Genomic DNA, 19,304 nt, shown 5'->3' on the forward strand with positions numbered 1-19,304 from the left:
ATTTGGGAGTGTTCAGAGTAGGTCAGATAACAAGAGCCAACTATATGCTTCCTAAAAAAAATGAATTATAAAGACACATACAGTTAAAAGTAAATGGGTGGGCTTCCCTGGTGGTTCAGTGGTTGAGAGTCCACCTGCCTATGCAGGGGACATGGGTTTGTGCCCCGGTCCGGGAAGATCCCACATGCCGCGGAGCAGCTGGGCCCATGAGCCATGGCCACTGAGCCTGTGTGTCCGGAGCCTGTGCTCTGCAGCAGGAGAGGCCACAACAGTGAGAGGCACGCGTACCGCAAAAAAAGAAAAAAAAAAAGTAAATGGGTGGAAAAAATATATCATGTTAACACTAGTGAAAAGAGATTAGGAGTACCTCTATTAATTTCAGATGGAGCAAATTTCAAAGAAATTAAAGGTGTCAGGGATAAAGAAGGTCATTACATAATGATAAAGGGGTCAGTTCTCCAAAAAGATATAACAGTCCTTCACGTGTATACACTTACCAACAGAACATCAAACTATTTGAGGCAAAACCTATGCAAATTACAAAGAGAAATAGACGAAACCATGTATTAGTTAGAGACTTCAACACCTCTCTTTCAGAAATGGACAAATCCAGCAGGCAGAAAATCAGTAAGGACATAGTTGAACTCAACACCACCATCAATCAGCTGGGTCTAATAAATATCTATAGACTACTTCATTGAACAACACTAAGATGACACATTCTTCTCAAGCTGACATGGAACATTCAGCAAAATGGAAAACATTTTGGGCCATAAAACACACCTTAACAAATTTAAAAGAATAAAATCAATATATGCTCTCAGAGTGCAATGGAATGAGATTAGAAATCAATAATAGAAATATATCTGGAAAATCTCAAATGTGTTGAGATTAAAAACACTTCTAAATAACACATGTGTTAAAGAAGCAGTATCAAGTGAAATTCTAAAATATTTTTAATTAAATGAAAATGAAAACTCTACTTACCAAAATTTGTAGAATGTAATGAAAGCAGTGCTCAGAGAATAATTTATAGCACTGGATATGTATTTATAGAAAACAAGAAACAACTAAACTCAATCTAAGTTTCTACCTTAGGAAACTAGAAAAAAGCAAATTAATCTAAAGTAAGAAGAAAAATAACAAGTAGAGCAGAAATTAATAAAACTGAAAACAAGAAATACAAAAAATAAGTGAATCCAAAAGTTGGTTCTTTCAAAAGATCCATGAAATTTATAAGCCTCTAGACAGACTAAGAAAAATAAACCAGAGGACACAAATTACTCATATCAGAAATGAAAGGTGGGACATCACTGCAGATCCTGTGGACACTGAAATGATAATAAAGGAATACTATAAACAACTCTGTGCCCACATATTTGATAATCTAAATGAAATGGACCAATTCCTCAAAAGACACAGTTTCCCAAAACTTACACAGTAAAAGTAGACAATCTCAGGAATTCCCTGGTGGTCCAGTGGTTGAGACTTGGTTCTCTCACTGCCAGGGGCCCGGGATCAATCCCTGGTCAGGGAACTAAGAACCTGCAAGGTGCATGGTGCAGCCAAAAAAAAAAAAAAAAAAAAAAAAAGTATAGGAAAAGTTACATTTAAAAAAAATAGACAAGCTCCTTAGTCCTATATCTATGAAGGAAATTGAATCAATATTTAATAACCTTCCAAAACAGAAAGCACCAGGTCCAGATGGGTTCACTAGTAAATTCTGTAAGACATTTAAGGAAGGAATCATCCCAGTACTCTACAATCGTTTTCAGAGGATAGAGGCAGAGAAAATGCTTCCTAACTTACTCTGTGAGGCCAACATTACCCTAATAGGAAAATTAGGCAAAGACATTACAAGAAAACTGCAGACCAGTATCTTTCATGAACATAGATAAAAGTCCTCAACAAAATATTAGCAAATCAAATACAACAATGTATAAAGAATTATGCATCATGAATAAATGGAATATATAATTGGTATGCAAGGTTGTTTCAGCATTTGAAAATTAATTAATGGTCAGATGCCAGTCCCTGCCCCTGCTGTCCTGGGAGTGTGCACAGGCCACCAGACCTGCACACCCCATATCAAGGGGATAATGGGTAGCACACACTGAGGAAAGAGGCAGCACTCATCCAAACTAAAAGCAGCCCCTCCATTCTGGACAAGATGGCAGAGTAGAAGGACTTGTGCTCACCTCCTCTCACAAAAACACCAAAATCATAACTAACTGCTGAACAGCCGTCAATAAAAAAGGCTGGAACCTATCAAAAAAAATATTTTACATCCAAAGACAAAGGAGAATCCACAATGAGATGGTAGGAGGGGCGCTTTCATGATATAATCAAATCCCATACCTGCCAGGTGGGCAACCCACAAACTGGAAAATATATCAGGTTCTCCCACAGGAGTGAGAGTTCTGAGCCCTACATCAGGCTCCCCCAGCCTGAGGGTCTGACATTGGGAGGAGAAGCCCCCAGAGCATTTGGCTTTGAAGGCTAGCAGGGCATGAGTGCAGGAGCTGCATAGCAGTGGGGGAAACAGAGACTCCACTCTTAGAGGGCGCACACAAGGCTTCATGTGCACTGGGACAGAGCACAAAGCAGTGACTCCATAGGAACCTGGGCTAGACCTACTGGCGGGTCTTGGAGGGTCTCCTGGGGAGGCAGGTGTCAGCTATGGCTCACTGTGCAGGCAAGGACATTGGTGGCAGAAGCCCCAGGGAATATTGATTGGTGTGAGCTCTCATGGAGGTCACCATTTTGGCACTGAGACCTGGCCCCACCCAACGGCCTGCAGGCTCCAGTGCTGGGATGCCTCAGGCCAGTCAACCAGCAGGCTGGGAGCACAGCTCCACCCATCAGCAGACAGGCTGCCTAAAGTTGTACTGAGCTCACGGCCACTCTAAACCCACCCCTTGAAATGGCAGGTACCAATCCCTTCCACCAGGAAGACTGCACAAGCTCCTGGACCAACCTGACCCACCCAGGGGGCAGACACCAGAAGCAAGAGGAACTATGACCCTGCAGCCTGTGGAAAGGACACCACAAACACAGAAGGTTAGGACTTCCCTGGTGGTGCAGTGGTTAAGAATCACCTGCCAAGGCAAGGGACACGGGTTTGATCCCTGGTCTGGGAAGATCCCACATGCCACAGAACAGCTAAGCCTGTGTGCCACAAGTACTGATCCTACACTCTAGAGCCCACGAGCCAAAACTACTGAGCCCAAGTGCCACAATCACTGAAGCTGTGTGCCTAGAGCCTGTGCTTCCGCAACAAGAGAAGCCATCGCAATGAGAAGCCTGCTCACAGTAGTGAAGAGTAGCCCCAGCTTGCCACAACTAGAGAAAACCTGCACACAGCAACGAAGACCCAACACAGCCAAAAATAAAAATTTAAATAAATAAATTTATATAAAAACAAATGAAAAAAAACCCACAGAAGTTTGGACAAAATGAGACGGCAGAGAAATGTGGTCCAGATGAAGGAACAAGATAAAACCCCAGAAGAACAGCTAAGTGAAGTGGAGATAGGCAATCTACCTGAAAAATAATTCATAGTAATAATAGTAAAGATGATCCAGGATCTTGGGAAAAGAATAGAGGCACAGACCGAGAAGATGTAAGAAATGTTTAACAAAGAAGATTTTTGGTTTGTTTTCAAATTTGCTTTATTATTTTTTTTTACATCTTTATTGGAATATAATTGCTTTACAATATTGTGTTAGTTTCTGCTATACAGCAAAGTGAAGCAGCTATATGTATACTTATATCCCCATATCCCCTCCCTCTTGAACCTCCCTCCCACCCTCCCTATCCCACTCCTCTAGGTCATCACAAAGCATCAAGATGATCTCCCTGGAGGTAGAGATTTAAAGAACAAACTGTTAAACGGAGATGAACAATACAATAACTGAAATGAAAAACACACGAGAAGGAATTAATGGCAGAATAAATGAGGCAGAACAGATAAGTGAGCTGGAAGACAGTGGTGGGAATCAGTGCCACAGGACAGAATAAAGAAAGCAGAATGAAAAGAAATGAGGACAGTGTAAGAGACCTCTGGGACAACATTAAATGCACCAATATTCACATTATAGGGGTCCCAGAAGGAGAAGGGAGAGAGAAAGGGCATGAGAACATATTTGAAGAGAAAATTAATTAATGTAAACTCTTATATCAACAGGCTAAAAAAAGAAAAATCACATGATCATAGCAATAGATGCAGAAAAAGCATTTGACAAAATCCAACACCCATTTGTGATTAAAAAAAACAAAAACCTTGCAATAAACTAGGAATGCAGGGGGGACTACCTCAGCCTGATAAAGATGATCTATCTACATAAAACCTACAGCTTGATACCTAATGGTGAGAAACTAGCAGCTTTCACACCAAGATCAGATAAAAGGCAAAGATGTTCCCTGTCACCACTCCTTTTTAACATTGTACTGGATTCTAGCTAAAGCAAAGACAAGAAAAGGAAATTAAAGGAATACATTTTGGATAGGAAGAAATATAACTGACTTTGGTTGGAAATGACATGTTTGTCTCTGTAGAAAATATGAATTGACAAAACAAAAACCAAAAATACCTTCCCAGAACTGAAACAATTATAGAAAGGTTTCAGGATACAAGGTTTTTCAGTCACTTCTGTAGACACCAGCAACAAACAAGTGGAATTTGAAGTTAAAAATACAGGTCTATTTATGTTCATACTCTCCATAATGAAATTGGTATAAATCTAACAAAATATGTACAAGATCTATATGAGGAAAACTATAAAATTCTGATAATAGAAATGAACTGATTTAATGGAGATAGTATCAATACATGTACATGGGTAAAGAAGACTCAACATTTTCAAGATGTATGATTTTCCCAATTTGATGAATAGCTTCAAGGTAGTCCTAATAAAAATTCCAGCAGGTTATTTTGTGGATATCAACAAACTGATTATAAAGTTTATATGGAGAGACAAAATACCCTGCATTACCAACATGTTATTTGAGAAGAGCAAAGTTGAAAGATTCACACTACGCTACTTCAAGACTTATTTTAAAGCTACAGACAGTAATCAAGATAGTGTTGTATTATTGCCCCCAACAGACAAATAGATTAATGAAACAATAGGTAGCCCAGAAATAGACCCAAGTGAAAATTGATATATATGACAAAAGAGCATATATATGATATATATGCCAGTATGGTACTGGCACAAAAACAGAAATATAGATCAATGGAACAGGATAGAAAGCCCAGAGATAAACCCACGCACATATGGTCACTTTTATCTTTGACAAAGGAGGCAAGAAGATACAATGGAGAAAAGACAGCCTCTTCAGTAAGTGTGCTGGGAAAAGTGGAGAGCTGAATGTAAAAGAATGAAATTAGCACACTCTCTAACATCATACACAAAAATAAACTCAGTGTTGATTAAAGACCTAAATGTAAGGCTGAATACTATAAAACTCTTAGAGAAAGATATAGCAGAACACTCTTTGACATAAGTCACAGCAACATCTTTTTTGACCCACTGCCTAGAGTAATGAAAATAAAAACAAAAATAAATGGGACCTAATTAAACTTAAAAGCTTTTGCACAGCAAAGGAAACCATAAACAAAATGAGAAGACAACCCTCAGAATGGGAGAAAATATTTGCAAATGAAGCGACCCACAAGGGATTAATTTCCAAAGTATACAAACAGCACATGCAACTCAATATCAAAAAAAAAAAAGCCCCAAACAAACCAGTCATAAATGGGCAGAAGGTCTAAATAGACATTTCTCCAAAGAAGACATACAGATGGCCACGAGACACATGAAAAGATGCTCAACATCACTAATTATTAGAGAAATTCTATCAAAATTACAATGAGATATCACCTCACACCAGTCAGAATGGCCATCATCAAAAAATCTACAAACAATAAATGCTGGAGAGAGTGGAGAAAAGGGAACCCTCTTGCACTGTTGGTGGGGATGTAAATTGGTACAGCCACTATGGAGAACAGTATGGAGGTTCCTTAAAAAACTAAAAATAGAGCTACCATTTGATCTAGCAATCCCACTCCTGGGCGTATATCTGGAGAAAACCATAATTTGAAAAGATACATGCACCCTGTGTTCATTGCAGCAGTATTTACAATAGCCAAGACATGGAAGCAACCTAGATGTCCGTTGATGGATGAATGGATAAAGATGTGGTACATATATACAATGGAATATTACTCAGCCATAAAAAAGTACAAAATAGTGCCATTTGCAGCAACATGGATGGACCTAGAGATTGTCATACTGAGTGAAGTAAGTGAAACACAGACAGGTATCATATGATATTGCTTATATGTGGAATCTGTAAAAAAGGTTACAGATGAACTCATTTACAAAACAGAAGTAGAGTCACTGATGTAGAAAACAAACTTATGGTTACCAGGGGATAAAGGGGGGGAGGGATAAATTGGGAGATACACACTACTATATATAAAATAGATAACTAATTAGAACCTGCTGTATAGCACAGGGAACTCTACTCAATACTGTGTAATGGCCTATATGGGAAAAGAATATAAGAAACAAAGGAGTGGATATATGCATATGTATAACTCATTCACTTTGCTGTACACCTGAAACTAACACAACATTGTATTAATAAAAATAATTTTTAAATAATAATAAAAAATTAAAAAAAAACAACCCAATTTAAATAAATGGGTCAAAGATGTTAATAGACCCTTCACCAAAGAAAATATACAGATCAAAATAAACATGAAAAGACTTAATGTAAAAAACAAATGCAAATTTAACCATCACTGTGATACCTCTGCACACCTATTAGAATGGCAAACTTCTGAAACACTGACCATACCATATTTTGGCAAGGATATGGGGCAACAGTAACTCTCCTTCATCGCTGGTGGGGATTCAAAATGTTGTAGCCACTTTAGAAGACAATTGGCAGTTTCTTAAAAAGTAAACATACTCTTACCATAAAATCCAGCAGTCACGCACTTTGACATTTACCTGAAGAGTTGAAAACTTAAGTTCACACAAAAGTCTGCACATGGATGTTTATAGCAGCTTTATTCATAATTGACCAAATGTGGAAGAATTAAGATGTCTTTCAGTAGGTGAAGGAATAAGTAAGCTGTGGTACATTCAGAGAATGGAATATTTAATTCTAAAATAAAATGATATATGAAGCCATGAAAAGACATGAATGATTCCTTCATATGTGCATATTGTAAAGTGAAAGAAGCCAGTCTGAAAAGGCTATATAATGTATGATTCCAACTATATGACATTGTAGAAAAGAGAATACTATGGAGAACGTGAAAGGATCAGTGGTTCTCAGAGGTTGGGGTGGGGTGGAATGAACATGTACAGCACAAAAGATTTTTAGGGCAATGAAAATGCTCTGTATGATATGTTAACGATGGATATATGTCACTATACATTCTATGTACCCATGGAATATACAACACTGAGAGTGAACCATAATGTAATTTGTGGATTTGGGTGATTAAGATATCTCAGCATAGATTTGTCACTTGTAACAAATGTGCCATTCTGTTGGGGGACATTGGTAATGAGGGAGGATATGCATGTGGTGCAGCTTGTATATGGGAAATCTCTAGTCTCTCCTAAATTTTGCTGTGATCCTGAAACAGCTCAAAAAAATAAAATCAACTATAGGGGAAGAAACAAAAAGAACAGAGAACTACAAAAACAAAAAGGAAACAAGTAATAAAATGGCAATAAGTACATACCTATCAGTAATTACTTTAAATGTCAACAGACTAAATGCCCCAATCAAAACACATAGGGTGGGACTTCCTTGGTGGTCCAGTGGTTAAGACTGTGCTTCCACTGCAGGGGATGTGGGTTCGATCCCTTGTTGGGGAACTAAGATCCCCCATGCCACATGGCACGGCCAAGGAGAAAAACACACATAGGGTGGCTGATTAGCTATAAAAGCAAGACCCATCTACATGCTGCCTACAAAAGACTCACTTCAGAGCTAAAGACAGACACAGACTGAAAGTGAGGGGATGGAAAAAAGATATTTCATGCAAATGGAAATAAGAAAGTGAGGGTAATAATACTCAGACAAAACTTTAAAGGGTATAACAAAAGACAAGGGCATGATAATATGATAAAGGGATCAATACAATAAATTATACTTATTAACTATATGTACCCAATACAGGAGCATCTAAATATATAAAGCAAATATTAACAAACAAAAGGAGGAATTGACAATAATATAAGGCAAAAGAAATAAAGCAAAAATAAACAATTGAGACCTAATTAAACTTAAACGCTTTTGCACAGGAAAGGAAACCATCAACAGAACAAAAAGATGACCTACTGAGTGGGAGAAAATATTTGCAAATGATATGACCAACAAGGGGTTAGTATCCAAATTATATAAACAGCTCATACAACTCCATATCTAAAAAGCAACCCAATTAAAAAATGGGCAGAAGACCTGAACATTTTTCCAGAGAAGATCTACAGATAGTTAATAGGCAGATGAAAAGATGCTCAACATTGTTAAGTATTAGACAAAGGCGAATCAAAACAATGAGATACTACCTCACATCTTATCAGAATGGCTAACCTCAAAATGTCTGCAGATAACAAAAGTTGGCACGAATGTAGAGAAAAGGGAATCCTAGTACACTGTTGGTGGGAATGTAAATTGGTGCAGCCACTGTGGAAAACAGTATGGAGGTTCCTCAAGAAACTAAAAATAGAACTACCATATGATTCAGCAATTCCAGTCTTGGGTGTATATCCAAAGAAAATGAAAACACTAATTCAAAAAGATACGTGCACCCTAGTGTTCATAGCAGTACCATGTACAATAGCCAAGATATGGAAGCAACCCAAGTGTCCATCAATAGATGAATGGATAAAGGAGAGGTATATATACGTGTGTGTGTGTATATTATACACACACACATATGCATACACACACACAATGGAATATTAGCCATAAAAAAGAATGAAATTCTACCATTTGCAGCAATGTGGATGGACATTATGCTTAGTGAAATAAGTCAGACTGAGAAAGACAAATACTGTATGGAATCACTTATATATGGAATCTAAAGATCAAAACAAATGTACGTAGCAGAACAGAAACAAACTCATAGATGTCGAAAACAAACTAGTGGTTATCAGTGCGGAAATGGAAGTGAGGAGGTGCAAGGTAGGGGTATGGGATTAAGAGATATGAACTCCTATGTATAAAATATAGAAGCAACAAGACATATTGTATAACACAGGATATATAGCCATTATTTGGTAATAACTTTTAATGGAATATAATTCATAAAAATACTGAATCACTGCTGTATATGTGAAACTAATATGATAATTGTAAACAACTGTACTTCCAAAAAAAGTAGAGTATGAAAAAAATCTTATTTTTCAAAAGCGACATGATTAGTTAGTGATCATGATGTGCATTGGTTATTTATGTAATAATTTTTGGAATAAAGCGGTAGCAGGAATTTTTTTTTTTTTACTTTACCTATTTACTCAGTTTATACATTATAGTAACTAAAATTTGACTGGTGTTATCTGAAGACAGGTATTATTTAACTAAACCCTGGTAACAGAAATTTGTGAATATTGGAACCATGCAATTGGAACCATGCCTGTAGGAAAGTAAAATTATAGTGAAAGTTTTGCTGAATCTGTGTGCTGAAAGCAACAAAACATTGCCCAAATAACTGATGCAAAAAAATTATTCATCAGTTGAAAACACCATATTCTTAATTCTCCCAAATAGATCTATATCTTTAATGGCCATCCTAATTAAGAATAAATTAGGATATTTTTCTAGATATTGACAACATGATTCTAAAATTTATGGAATGGCATAGTCATTGAAACAGCCAAAATAATTTCAAAGTAGAAAATTATAGGAAAGAAGTGCACAATTTCAAATCTTAGTATACTAAACTGTAGTCATGATATCAGTCTGATTTTAGTCTAAGGATTGAGCCATCAATTAATAGAATAGAGGAGAGTTTACAAGTGGGCCCAAACAAATATGGTCCATAGATATTTTACAAAGTTTTGAAGTTGATTTGATGGAAGTATGTTGTCATTTCAACAATTGATGCTGGTAATGATTTCCCATGTATATAATAAAAAATTGACCTCAATGTAGAAAAGATTAATGCACTTTATAAAAAATTAACTCAATGCTGGTCATATGCTGAATTTAAAAGAAAATACATCTATTGTGCTTTTAAAATAAAACACAAATTTTCTTTCCATGGACTAGGCAATGAATTTGTGGATAGGACACCAAAAGCATTATCCATAAATGAAAAAATAGGTGAATTTGACTTCATCAAAATTATAATTTTTCTCTCAAAGGAAAGTGCTAGGAAAATGAAAAAAATAAGTCATAGAGTGGAAGAGTATATTTCAAGCACATTTATGTAACACATAACATCTATCTAGAATATATGAAATGCTCTTAAAAGTTGACAACGTTAGAAGAAGTAACCCGGTTTTTTAAATGTGCATAAGTTCAATAGATCTATATAAAGCATTTGTCAATATCGAACTCCTGTTCATATTAAAAACATCTCACAAACTAAGAATAGAAGGTTTCTTTCTCAACCAGATAATGTGTATTTAGAAATAACCTACAGCTAACATACTCAGTGACTGAGTACTTTTCCTCTGAATTCAGGAATGAGACATGAACGTCTACTCTTATTTCTTCTATTTGACATTATAGTAGAAATTTTATCCAGATTAATTAGGTAAGAAAAATAAATTGCATTTAGATTGGAAATGAAGCACAAAAACTATATTCACAGATGAAATGATCTTGTGTGTGGAAAATCCTAGGTAACCCACATTACATAATTAGACCTAATACATGATTTCAGAAAGATTGCATGATATAAGATAATATAGGAAAATGAGCTATATTTCTGTATAGTCGCAATGAATAATCTGAATAAATAAATAAATAAGAAAACAATTCAATTTACAATAGTATCCAAAAGAATAAAATGCTTAGACATAAATTGAACAAAATAAGTGTAAGACTTTCACACTGAGAACTAGAAAAACCACACTGCAAGAAATTTAAGAAGAACTGAGCAATATGAAAGATACCTCATGTTCCTTAATTGGAAGAATTAGTAATGTTAAGATGGTGTCATCAATGGAATTATGTATCCCTAAAAGATATGCTAATATTCTAATCTCTGCTTTCTATGAATTTGACCTTATTTGAAAATAGGGGCTTTGCAGATGTCATTAAGTTAATCTGCGGTCATACTAGGGAGATTGGGTTTTTAATCCAATATGACTGGTGTTATTAGAAGAGGAAAGGGCACACAGAGACAGAGATACACAGGGAAAATGTCATGTAATTACAAAGGCAGAGATTAACATGATGTGTCTACAAGAACAGGAGCACTAAGGATTGATGGCCACACCAGGAGCTTAGAGAAACATTGAATATGTTCTCTCCTAGAGCCTTCACAGGAAGCACGACTCTATGAATGCTTTGATTTCAGACTTCTATCTTATAGAACTGTGAGATAATTAATTTTACTTGTGTTAAGCTGACAACTTGATTTCAGACTTCTAGTCTCCAGAACTGTGGAAGAACTAATTTTTCTTTTGTTAAGCTTTCCAGTTGTTGGCTGTTAGGCAGCTATAGGAAATGAATACAATTGACAGTAGTCCCCAAATTGATCTAGAGATTTAGAGAAGTCTCTATCAATGTCCCAGCTGGCATTTTTATAGAAATTGGCAGGCTGAGCCTAAAATTCATTTGGAAATATGGATATAGAATAGACAAAGCAATTTTGAAAAAAACACATTAGAGAACTCATATTTCCTAATTTTAAAGCTTAGTACAGAGAACTAGTAATTAAGACCTCATTGTAAAATTGTATGGATAGATATATAGGTTATATAGGCATATGGGAGGACGGAAATGGAAAGTCCACAAGTATACCCACAAATACATGATTAATTGATTTCTGTCAAGGGTGTCAAGACACTGCAGTGGGGAACAACAAAATCTTTTCAACAGATAATGTTGGGACAAGTGGATATCCACATACAAATGAATAAATTTGGTCCAGCGACTTCACACTTTGCAAAAATGAATAAAATATGAATCAGAAACCTAAATTTAAATGCTAACATTGCAACTCTTAAGAGAAAACATAGTTGTACATCTTTGCGACCTTGGATTTGATATTAAGTCTAAAGTACAAGCAGCCAAATCAAAATACGGTAACTTTTGTCCTTGAAGAGATACTATCAAGAAAGTGAAATAAAGTACAATTAAAAGCATGAAGTACTGATACATTGTACAAAATGGAAGAATTTGAAAATACTACTCAAATGATGGAATCCAGACCCAAAATGCACCATGTTGCATGATTCATTTATGTGAAATGTCTACGATATGAAAATTTATAAAGACAGAAAGTAGAGAGTTGTTTTCAGAGGCTAGAAGGAGTGGTAAGTGAGAAAGTAAAAAGTTGAATTTTATTGTATATGAATTATATCACAATAAAATAAATGTGCAAAAGATGGAAGTATACTTTTTCATTAAAGTGATATATAAGCAAATGGAAAAATACTTAGCATCACTTGTCAGTAAGGAAATGCCAATTAGAAATCACTGTGATATCAATAAATCTCTACTAGAATGGCTGAGTAAAAAACCCCAGCATTTCCAAGTGCTGCTAAAGATATAGAATAAGTGGAAGTCTTAAGCTTTGTTTATTAAATGGAACAGGTACTTTGTAAAATCAGTTTGTCAGTTTTTTATAAAATTAAACCTATATCTATGCTATAGCCAAGCAGTTGCTCTCATAGTTATTTATCCAAGTTGAAATAATAACCTTTGTTATCATATAGAACTATTCATTAATGTATACCTTCACAACATAGCAGCTTTTTTGTCAGCCCAAACTTGAAGGAAGTTGAACGGCCTCCAACAGGGTAGTGGATCAATAAAATGTGCTACATCCATTTAATGTAGTATTACTTCACAGTAAAGCATAATGAATTATTAATACATTTAACAATATAGATGAATCTCAAATGGATTTTGTTAATGTACTCAATAAAAGAATCCATACTGAAAATGCTGACATACAGATGATGTTTCAGCATACACAAAGTATAGTAACACAGAAGAAATTGATGTTTTCCTGAGGTTAAGTGTGAAATGATGGGGAACAAAGAAGTGTTTTTTTTTTTCCTTTGGTTACAGAAATGTTTCCTGATGCTTGGTGCTATTTAGATGAATCAATGCATTTTTAAAATAATAAACGTGGACACCAGAATATAAACATTTTACACAGATTTTAAAATACATTTTAAAAATTAAGGAAAGCCATTTTCTTCCTCCATACCATGCTGTCCTAATTTTTATTGTTTTGTAGTTTAAATCTTCTAACTTTATAATTCTTCTTTGGTAACATCTCAGTAGAGGAGCCAACAACTTATTCTTTTAATGTGCCAGATGGTAAATGTCTTAAACCTGTGGACCATATTGTCTCTCTCACAGTGCTGAACTCTACTGTCATGTACAAAGCATGTAAATTGATGAGTACAGATGTGTTCCAATAAAAATTTGTTTACAAAAACAGGCTGTAGTTTGATGTCAGTGTAGATGGGGGAATAGAGAACATCAAATATCTGTCCCATTTACAGAAATAAAAAGCTTCTAAATACTGTCAGAACAAATTTTGAACTACCATATGATCCAGCAAATCTACTCCTGGGTATATATCTGAAGAAATGAAAACAAGAATTAGAAAAGATACATGCATCCCAATGTTCATAGCAGCATTGTTTACAATAGCCAAGATAAGGAGGCAACCTCAGTGTCTATCAACAGATGAATGGATAGAGAAGCTGTGGTATATATACAATGGAATACTACTCAGCCATAAAAGAGAATGAAATTTTGCCATATGCAGCAACCTGAATGGGCCTAGAGAATATTATATTTTGTGAAGTAAGTCAGAGAAAGACAAATACTATATGAATCACTTTGCTGTATACCTGAAACTAACAGAATATTGTAAATCAACTGTACTTCAGTAAAAAAATAGATTCAGATGGTGTTTGAAAATTTGAAGAGATCTATATAAATAAAGGGACTGAACAAGTAACCAAAATATAAAACCAGTCAGTAAAGACCTCTGTCATATGCCTGCACTGGTACATTCTACCAAATATTGTGTTGATAATAATCACTCAAATTCTTTAAAAAAAATGGAGGGGCTTCCCTGGTGACGCAGTGGTTGAGAGTCCTCCTGCTGATGCAGGGGGCATGGGTTCGCGCCCTGGTCCGGGAAGATCCCACATGCCGTGGAGCGGCTGGGCCCGTGAGCCATGGCCCCTGAGCCTGCACGTCCGGAGCCTGTGCTCCACAATGGGAGAGGCCACAACAGTGAGAGGCCCATGTACTGCAAAAATAAATAAATAAATAAAAGGAAAGGAGGGAATACTTAGTTATTCTCTGTGTCCACATTACTCTGACACCAAAGCCAAGTAAAACCATCAAAAGAAGAGAAAATTAATTACCAGCATGTCTGAGAATATAGATTCCAAATTTTTTCCAGAAAACTCCACAAAAAAGAATCCAACATCATATTATCAGAATTATACACCATAAATAAGTAGAATTATTGCCAGTAATACAAGGATAATACATCACAGTAATGTAATGAGGGAAAGAAACCAAAGCATCATCTCAGTTGATACAGAGCAAGAATTTGATACAAACCAACAAACCTTTCATGATTTCAGAAAAGAAAAAAAAAGTGAATTAGGAATAGGAAATTTCTGAACATGATAAATAGCATTTATGTAAAACACATAGCTAATATCAGTGTCAAATGACTGAATGCTTTTCTCCTAAGATCATCAGCAAGACAAATGTACCTGATTTCACCATTGCTGTTATATATTGTACTGGATATTGTAGCGACAGCAACTAGGCTGGAAGAAGGAATGGAAGGCATAGTAATTGGAAAGTAAGAATTAAAACTCTTTTTATATTCCTATTATGTAGAAAATTCCAAGGAATTCACAGAAAGTTTCTAGAGATAATAAGATCAGCAAAATTAAACCATCAGCACTCAAAATTATTTGTATTTCTGTAGCTAATTACAATCTGAAAAGGAAATTTAAAAATTATTTTAAAAATCCATGTACCATAGTATTCAATAGAATAAAATGCCTAGGAATAAATTTAGCCTGGAGTTGAAGTATTTGTTCAGTGAAAACTGCAAAACTTTGCTGGAATAAATTAAGGAACATGTAAATAGATGGAAAGACATCCTGTGTAAATGTATTATAATACAGTATTCTTTTTGTGTGTGTGTGTGTGTGTGTGTGTGCGGTACATGGGCCTCTCACTGTTGTGGCCTCTCCCATTGCGGAGCACAGGCTCAGCGGCCATGGCTCACGGGCCCAGCCGCTCCGCGGCATGTGGGATCCTCCCGGACCGGGGCACGAACCCATGTCCCCTGCATCGGCAGGTGGACTCTCAACCACTGCGCCACCAGGGAAGCCCTGTAATACAATATTCTTAAGATGTCGTATAACCCATAGTGATCAACACATTCAGTGCAATTCCTTTCAAAACATGCATAGCCTTTTATGCAGAAATGGAAAAGCTGGTCCTCAAATTCATATGTAATTGCTAAGGTTTGTGAGTAACCAAATCAGTCTTGAAAAAGAGCGAAGTCTGAAGACTTGAATTCTGATTTCAGAACTTACTGCATAGCTTCATTAATCAAAAATGATACAGTCCTGGCATAAGTATATACATATTGACCAATGAAATAGAATCGAGTTTCTAGAAATAAACCCATATACCTATACCCAGTTGCCTATTGATAGGTTTCCAAGATCATTTAGAGGAATGAGTAGTCCCTTCAACAAATGGTGCTTGACAGCTGGATTTCCACATGCAGAGGAATGAAGCTGAACCCCTACCAACAAATGGAGCTTGGACAAATGTACTCAGCAATGAAGATGTACCATATACAAAATTAACTCAATGTGCATCAACATCCCAAATGTAAGAACTGAATCTCTGTAACTTTTAGTAGAAAACATAGGAATAAATCTTCATGACCTTGGATTTGGCAATGGGATATTAGATGTGATATCTAAAGTCTAAGTAAATAAATAAATAATAAATATATTAGATGCTATCAAAAATCAACACTTTTGTGCATGATAGGACATTACCAAGGAGGAAAAAGGCAACATGCAGAAGATGAGAAAATACAAAGCATATGCCCAATACGGGTCAAGTATCAAGGATGTGTTATGTATTAAAAACAAAAAAACAAAACTCTTACATCTCAACAAGTAGACAACCCAATTAAAGAATGGGCAAAAACTTGAAAAGACATTTCTTCAAAGAAAATGTATAAATGGACAAAAAGCACCTGAAAGATGCTTCATAATATTTGACATAAGTGAGGTAAAAGCAGAGCCATGAGATAATTTCATATCCACTAATGTGTTTGTAATTTTAAAAGCATGAAAAAGAAAAGTGTTGGCAAGAATATACATAAATTGAATCTTGTCCACATAGCTGGTATTTAAAATGGTTCAGCTGCTGTGGAATACAGTGCAAAATGTCTACAGAGACAATGAAATTTTGGTATATGCCTACATTGGAGTATTATTAAGCCACAGAAGTCATGAGGTACTTACAACATGATAAATTTGGATGAACCTACAAAGCATTATGCTAAGTGAGTGAAACCAGACACAAAAATTCACGTTATATGATTTCATACATATAGACATTACTTTGAGAAAGAATTTTGATTATTTGCTGCCAGGAACTAGGAATAGAGGGAATGTGGAGAAACCGCTTAATGACTATAGGGCTTTACTTTGTAGTGATGAGAATGTTTCCTACTAAATCATGTGAATGTGCTAAATGCCACTTTAAATTGTTATTTTTAAGTTATGTGAACGTCACCTCAGGAAATTATATTTTTAAAAATCTGCCAGTGAAGAAGCCCAGTACTAAGTGGTTTCACTGGTGAATTCTTCCAGATGTTAAGGAAGAATTAATACCACTTTTCAGCCTCTCTCCAAAAATACAATTGAGGGAACATTTTAAAATTCATTTCATGAGATAACATTTCCATGATACCAGTGTCAGACAAACACAAAGACAAAACCTATGGGTCAGTATACCTTATGAATATAAATGCCAAAAACCTTAAAATACTAGTTAAAAATTGTGACAACATGCTAAAAGGGATTATACAGCATGAGCAAAATGGGATTTTGTTTCCAGAATTGCAAAGATGATTTACCATACATAAATCAATCATACCATATTAATAGTAGAAAGGAAAAAAAATAATGTGATAATTCATTTCAAAGAAAGCATTAGACAAAATATATACCCGTTCATGATATACAAAGCTCTACAAACTAGGAATAGAATGGAATTTCCTCAACATGATGAAAGGCATTTATGAATACCATGTAACATAGTTAAAGGGGAAAAGATGGCTGTCTCCTTATGACCAGAAATAAAACTAGGATGCCTCTTGTATTCAACTTTGTACTAAAAGTTTCAGCCAGAACAATTAGCCAAGAAAAAGAATAAAATATATCAAAATTGGAAATGAAGATGTAAAATTGTCTCTATTCTCATGATATTGTCATACATACAAAAAATCCTAAAGAATACATGCAAAAAACTATTAGATCTTAAAAGAAATTCAGCAGTGTTTCAGAGTATACAGAAAAATCAGTTATATTTTTGTGTACTAGCAATGGACAATACATAAAGGCAAATAAGCAATTCCATTTACAATATCATAAATAATAAAATATGTAGGGTACATGTATTCAAATAGATGTGAGACTTGTAAATTGAAGTCTACACAACATTGCTGAAAGAAATTTGAAAAATGGAAAGACATCCTGTGTTCATTTATTGGAAAGCATATTTAACATGCCATCAGCCCATAAAGCAATATACAGATTTAATGTGATCCTTATCAAAATCTCAACTGCCTTTTTTACAGAAACGGAAAAGCTGAACCTAAAATGGGTATGAAATTGCAAATAACCTGAATAGCCTAAACAATCTTGAAAACTATAAATTTGGATGATTTACACTTTTTTCAAACCATAACAAAGCAACAGTAATCTTGAATAGTATGGTATTTGTGTAAGGATAGACATATAGGCCAATGTCATAGAAATGAGAGTTCAGAAATACAACTTATGGCTAATTGATTTTCCAGAAGATTGCCAAGACCATTCAATTATGAAAGAGTAGTTTTAGCAGATGGTCCTTTGACAACTGGAGATCAACATATAAAAGAATGTAATTGGACTTTTAACTCATAACCTTTACAGAAATTAACTCAAAATCTATCAAAAGCTAAATATACAAGCTAATACTGCAAAAATCCATAATTGAAAATATATAGTAAAATTTTCTTGATCTTTAATTTGGCGATCAATTCTTAGATATGACACTGAAAGTAAAATCATCAAAAGAAATAATAAATTACAGTATACCTCATTGCAGTTGGTTTTATTGCACTTTGGGTACATTGTGTTTCTTACAAATTTAAAGTTTGTAGCAACCCAGCATTGAGCAAGTGTATTGATACCATTTTTCCAACAGCATTTCCTCACTTTATATCTCTGTGTCATATTTTGGTAATTCTTGCAATATTTCAAAAATTTTCATCATTATATTTGTTATGGTGATCTGTGATCAATGATCTTTGATGTTACTATTGTAATTGTTTTAGAAAACCACATACCACATCCATATAAGACGGTGAGCTTAATCAATGTTGTATGTTTCTGAATGCTCCACTGACATGCTGTTTTCCTGTTTCTTTCCCTCTCCTCAGGCCTGTCTATTCCCTGAGAAACAACAACAATGAAGTTAAGCCAGTGGATATCCCTACAGTGGCCTCTAAGTGTTCAAGTGAAAGGAAGACTTGCACATCTCTCACTTTAAATCAAAAGCTAGAAATGATTAAGCTCAGTGGGGAAGGCATGCTGAATGCCTACACAGGCCAAAAACTAGGCCTTTTGTGCCAGTTAGCCAAATTGTGAATACAAAGGAAAAATTCTTGAAGGAAATGAAAAGTGCTTCTCCAGTGAACACATAAATGATAAGAAAGCAAAACAGCCTTATTGCTGATACTGAGACAGTTTTAGCAGTCTGGATAGACAAACAGACCAGCCTCAACATTCCCTTAAGCCAAAACC

The 19,304-nt window shown here is 35.3% G+C and overlaps 1 long non-coding RNA gene across 2 annotated transcripts in view; it reads left to right on the top strand.

Moving 5' to 3' along the window:
* The window catches only part of LOC307069305, a 95,673-nt gene extending 76,369 nt beyond the window's left edge, over positions 1–19,304 (top strand). Inside the window, exon 5 of one of the 2 annotated variants that reach the window (XR_013811488.1) lies at positions 18,941–19,304. This is a non-coding gene — a long non-coding RNA (uncharacterized lncRNA). Of the gene's footprint in view, positions 1–15,926; positions 16,053–18,940 lie in introns of those variants that run through there. The other variant, XR_013811489.1, reaches the window with a different exon arrangement.

Source organism: Hyperoodon ampullatus (assembly GCF_949752795.1).
Source record: "Hyperoodon ampullatus genome assembly, chromosome: X".
In the NCBI taxonomy this organism is placed as follows: domain Eukaryota; kingdom Metazoa; phylum Chordata; class Mammalia; order Artiodactyla; family Ziphiidae; genus Hyperoodon; species Hyperoodon ampullatus.